The sequence below is a fragment of the Lathyrus oleraceus genome, chromosome 5 (genome assembly GCF_024323335.1).
Source record: "Lathyrus oleraceus cultivar Zhongwan6 chromosome 5, CAAS_Psat_ZW6_1.0, whole genome shotgun sequence".
NCBI classification, from domain to species: domain Eukaryota; kingdom Viridiplantae; phylum Streptophyta; class Magnoliopsida; order Fabales; family Fabaceae; genus Lathyrus; species Lathyrus oleraceus.
In genome coordinates, this window is record NC_066583.1 from 162,468,812 (window position 1) to 162,474,895 (window position 6,084).

The 6,084-nt window shown below is 38.6% G+C and overlaps 1 non-coding gene across 1 annotated transcript; it reads left to right on the forward strand.

Annotated features, from left to right (window-relative positions):
- Positions 1-821: 821 nt before the first annotated feature.
- Positions 822-928, forward strand: LOC127088658 (small nucleolar RNA R71). The gene has a single exon (XR_007790485.1). It is a non-coding gene; the product is annotated as a small nucleolar RNA R71 (small nucleolar RNA).
- The last annotated feature ends 5,156 nt before the right edge of the window (positions 929-6,084 follow it).

A 6,084-nucleotide genomic window follows, 5' to 3' on the forward strand; every position in this document is an offset into this window, starting at 1 on the left:
GAGCGTGGCTTCTCGGGTTAGGTTGGGGCTGTCCAGGAAATGTACCAGTTGGGGCAGCAGTAGGCGCTTGTTGTTGAGCTACTTGTGATATTTGCGTTTCCAGCATTTTGTTATGGGTAGCCAGGGCATCTACTTTACTTGCTAGTTGTTTAATTTGTTCGCCAGTGTGTACATTCTGGTTTAAGAAATCTTTATTGGTTTGCTGTTGAGAAGCTATAAAGTTTTCCATCATGATTTCCAAGTTGGATTTCCTAGGGGCGTTATTGTTAGGTGTAGATGGGATCGGCTTTTGATATCCCGGAGGTATAGCTGGGGCTTGATTCGGAGATTGTCCAGGTGCGTATAAAGCATTATTACTCTTATATGAAAAATTTGGATGATTCTTCCAATTTGAGTTATAGGTATGCGAGTAAGGGCTTCCTTGAGCATAGTTTACTTGCTCCGCTTGGATTCCTGTTAGGAGTTGACAATCTGCAGGAGTGTGACCTTGGATTCCACAGACTTCGCAATTCTGAGTTAGGGCAACCATGGTGGCTGGAGGTGATAAATTTAAACTTTCAATTTTCTGGACCAGAGCATCCACTTTTGCGTTAACATGATCAAGGTTACTTATCTCGTACATGCCAGTTTTAGTTTGAGGTTTTTCTACCATTGTTCGTTTGCTTCCCCACTGATAGTGGTTTTGGGCCATGCTTTCGATAAGTTGGTAAGCATCAGCATAAGGTTTGTTCATTAGTGCACCACCTGCGGCGGCGTCTTTTGTTAACCTCGTGTTGTACAAGAGACCATTATAGAATGTATGAATTACTAACTAGTCCTCTAAACCATGGTGTGGACAAAGTCTCATCATGTCTTTGTATCTTTCCCATGCTTCGAAAAGAGACTCGTTATCTTTCTGTTTAAATCCATTTATCTGGGCTCTTAACATAGCTATTTTGCTCGGCGGAAAATATCGGGCAAGAAAGACTTTCTTTAACTCGTTCCATGTGGTGACTGAGTTGGAAGGAAGAGACTGGAGCCATCTCCTAGCGCTATCTCTTAACGAGAAAGGAAAAAGATGAAGTCGAATTGCCTCTGAAGTGACACCGTTAGCTTTAACAGTATCAGCGTATTGGACAAATACGGATAAATGAAGGTTTGGGTCCTCGGTAGGATTTCCAGAGAATTGGTTCTGTTGTACTGCCTGCAACAGTGAAGGTTTAAGTTCGAAGTTGTTTGCTTCGATTGCGGGTGGAGCAATGCTCGAATGCGGCTCATCTTGCGATGGAGCGGCGTAATCTCGAAGAGCACGAGCTGGTTCTGCCATCTCGGGTATCGGCGAAGGAAGAAGATTTTTGAGATCAGGAAGTTCGACAGGAGGGAGATTGTTCGCAGCACGGTATTCCCGAATTCGTCGTAAGACTCGGAGATATAGTTCGATATCGTTGATTCGTAAGTAGAACGGCTCGCCTTGTGAGCGAGTATGTGGCATACAAATCAACGAAAGAAAGAAAAGAAAAGAAAAAAAGCCTTAGTCTCTACAGCGTAACAGAAGAGTTACGATATCGACTAAATAAAAGTCCCCGGCAACGGCGCCAAAAACTTGATCGCGACTTTATGAGTCGAATTTGGGGTACAAACTGCAAGTGCACAGTTCTATCGCGTAGTTTTAAAAGATATCGATCCCACAGGGACTTATGAATCGATATACCATTTTCTAAGGTTACTTCGTAAAGCTAAGGCGGATGATACTTTGATTGTTTGGGGAAAAGTTAAAACTAAAATAAGATCTAAGTTAAATATTAATTAAGCGGATATCGGTATGTAGTTCGTCGTAATTAGGGAATCAATTCTTCGTTGGTTTCTTAGTTTTAAAACAAATCCTTTCAGTAGACACTATTGATTAAAAGTCTTATCTCAAACTCTCGCTCTGTTGAATAAACTATGATTTTATATTAACGTAGCTGTCACTTATTAGTTAAGTCCAAAATCACTTTTTGAAAACAATAGAATCCGTAGAAACTCTTTTTAAGAAAACACTAAACGTTTAAACATTCTTGTCTCAAACTCTCGCTCTATTGACTTAGATTATATAATTAAATTCAAATGCTTAACTCTCGTCCTCACATTCAACCTTTAAAAAATACTTTTTGAAAAAGATTAGAATTTAATTAACTCTAAAAATTGCTTTCGCCCTGATCTAGAATTAATGTCCAATTTACACTGTCCAGTTAAAAACTCAAACTCTCGTTCTATTGATTTTAACTTCGTTATGTCTTTTACTTTCGTACAAAACTTTGTTATTAAACCTGTAAATTGAGACCGTAAAAAGAGTGATTTTATTTTTAAATGTAATTAAACCAACTTAGTTTTGATTCCTTCACTCCGCTTACTCTACATACCGATACCTAAATAAATTAGCCAGACATGCTTAACAGATCTAAATAATCAGCATGCATAAATAATTCCATCTCAGGCAAATAATATAAATAAACAGTAAAGCAGAGCATATATAAATTCAAACAATAATTAAAGAACCTGAATAATTTATAGCAATCTTGAACACTCCACCACAGACCGGTTGGATTTGTTCTTGAATTCTTCAATCGTACAGGAAAATAAAAGTGAAGGAATAAAAATCTAGGGTCTAACGTAAGGTTAGATCTAGTAAAAGATACACAATAGTTTCCGGTGTAGAAACTATTGTGCGAAAAATTAATTAAGTGCTGAAAGATTAACTGGAAAGGAAAGTAAAAATAAGAATTGCAATTAAAAGCAAAAACAGTAAAGGAAAAGTAATGGTATGCTTGCACGGCTGGAAGAAGAAAATTGAACGAAGCGGAGTCTCGGCCGAGAGAGAGCTGCAGGGTTTGCCAAAAGCTACTATTTATATTGGTCACTTGTTGTAACTGTTTCCAAAGGTCTTCCGTGTAAAGAGTCTTCACGTTGCAAATGGTCAAGCGTAACAATAGGCCTCAACGTCTTTGTTGCGCTTCTGAAGCCAAAAATATAGGGGAATGGTGTGACGTCCGTCACACCGTGTGTTACGCTCGTAACACAAGTAGGTAGGGCGTGACGCTCGTCACAGCTTGTGTGACGCTCGTCACGGGCGCAGCGCCTTGCTTTTGGGCTGGGCTTTGGCTTGGTGGAATTTGCTTCTTTTCATTTCTTTTTGCACCTCCTTTTCTTTCTTTTTCACTTGTGCTTCAAATAAGCTACCTGAGATAAATAGAAAGAAAATACCGAGTAATATCGAATAAAATGAAGTAAATTGAAGTAAATAATAATATAATTTAATTAAATCGAGTCCTAGAATGTGATATTATTTCATGTTATCAAAAATGTGTGTGAATATTTATACTACCACCAAGTCTGCAACCAAGCCCACACATCTTTGCATGCATGCCTTCACCACCCACCGAGACCAATGCATGCCAACCTATCCACCTAGCCTGCACCTAGCCTGAACCTAGTCTGCAAGATTCCCACGCATGCCTTACACGTGTCACATCTTTGCATGCAACACTACCACCTAGCCTGAACCTAGTCTGCAAGATTCCCACGCATGCCTCACACGTGTCACATCTTTGCATGCAACACTACCACCTAGCCTGAACCTAGTCTGCAAGATTCCCACGCATGCCTTTTCAAATATGTTCTCTCGGCTTTAGCTTTGCTTGCACCAACAATAGCTTCGTCTTCATGTGCAAATTGAAAGTGAATAACTCCATAGCGAAAAGTTAAACTTCTTGAACTTCCAATACTGAATATCACGCTTCCAATACTAAACTACCTCTTTTTTCCATTATGTGTTTAAAATAATATTCAATCTTATTTAAGCTTAATTATTTATTTTAAACAACCTGATTAACTAAATTGAATTAAAAACCAATTTAAACTTTCTAAAACTGTTGTACTAAAATAATATTCAAAGCAAGATTCTCACGCATGCCTTACACGTGTCACATCTTTGCATCATCAGGTTCCACCAAGTCTTCCCCAAGACAAGACAAGTGCAACCTAATCTGTACCAATGCATGCCAACCTATCCACCTAGCCTGCACCTATTCTGCAAGATTCCCACGCATGTCTTACACGTGTCACATCTTTGCATCATTAGGTTCCACCAAGTCTTCCCCAAGACAAGACAAGTGCAACCTAATCTGTACCAATGCATGCCAACCTATCCACCTAGCCTGCACCTAGCCCGCACCTATTCTGCAAGATTCCCACGCATGCCTTACACGTGTCACATCTTTGCATCATCAGGTTCCACCAAGTCTTCCCCAAGATAAGACAAGTGCAACCTAATCTGTACCAATGCATGCCAACCTATCCACCTAGCCTGCACCTAGCCCGCACCTATTCTGCAAGATTCCCACGCATGCCTTACACGTGTCACATCTTTGCATCATCAGGTTCCACCAAGTCTTCCCCAAGACAAGACAAGTGCAACCTAATTTGTACCAATGCATGCCAACCTATCCAACTAGCTACAAGATTCCCACGCATGCCTTACACGTGTCACATTTTTGCATATTCAATCTACTTGAAAACGAGTATAAATAGAAGGTCATTCTTGCAAGTTTTCATCAACCACTAACACTTTTATTCAGAGAACTCCGGCGATTGAGGGATAAAAATGAAATTTCAAGAATCATCATATGAAATTTCATTAATTTTGGAGCTAGCATGGTTATTTGGTGATAAAAATGGTAAAACACATGAATATTGCACACATGTCAAAAATCAATAAGCCATTCTAAAATTTTACCAGGCACAACTTACACTACTATGCCTAAAAAAAAGTAGACAAAATTTGGAAACTAACAAAAAAAGTCCCACCTAATTTGGACTTAAATTGAATTTTTTGTGAATTTTAGAAGATTTATTAATATTTGTTGAATAATCATTTAATGTGTTATATGGAATTAATTAATTTATGGTACAGTTGATGGCATTTCCGTAAATCCAATGAGCCAAGCCAAAACGACTGTAGAATTTTTAATGACGTGTCGCGCGCGGATTGGTGGAGTGTGGAGGGAAACACATTTCGAATATGCCAAGCCAACGAAACGGATTGAACGAAGAAACTTTTCCAGAATAGCCTTCTTCTTCCTCGCGTTCATACGTGTTCAAGCGGCAGCTTCGGTCAAGAAATTTTTTGCACAAAAATACACGAGCCATATACCGTTGTGACCGTCTTCCAACGTAGATTACGAATATGTCCATGAAATCGTCTAAAGACTAACGTACAAAAAGATCTAATCGAAAGAAGTTTCACTCATAGATATTCGGATCAACATATCTAGCTCAATACTTAACAGAATCGCGCGATTCAAGCTTTAATCTACTCTATGTTCAAAGCACTATCAAATCCATATGGCAATTGCACGAATTAAAGGTTTCGAAATCCAACCTCTTGAAGATCACAGTGTGAAATCCGCGCGATTTTGGTTCCGATTGGTGCAAACAGATGATGTTTAGTGCTCAAGAAGATGATTGGGAGCTCCAGCACAGCTCAACAATGCTTCAATTCAAGGAAATTTGTGACTGCCATGGATGGATGATGCTTTCTACAGTTGGAATTGTGCACGTTTCTTGGTTCAATATCTACAAACAGAGCTCCAAGAACACCTGTAGAGGAAGATTCAACAAAGAAATTGCAAAGAATTTGGTGAAATCTTGATGAATTGAAGAAAAAGTGAATATGGAAAAATCTCAAAATTTGAGAGAGTTTTTGAGTTTTTGTGATTGGATCTGAAAAAATGATTATCTTTTGCAATACAGTTATAATTAACTATTTATACCAAGGCTTAATCCAAAATTAATTAAGATTAGCAAAATTGGAAGATTAGTGTAATATGCATTTTCACCACTTTTGGTCCAATATGCCCTTGGTTAATGCAGCTGGTTTTTCTGCCCAAACTTGGTTCCAACAGGTCACAAATGACATTTAGAAAGTGTTGCAAAAAGTCTCATCTCAAAATTCCAAGTATTTCTCAAATTGGACCATTTTGCCCTTGGATCTTAATTAGTGCACTTGAAAAATGGTCTTTTTGTGTGAATGCTTTTGGCAAAATGTGGTGATGGATTATGAAAGTA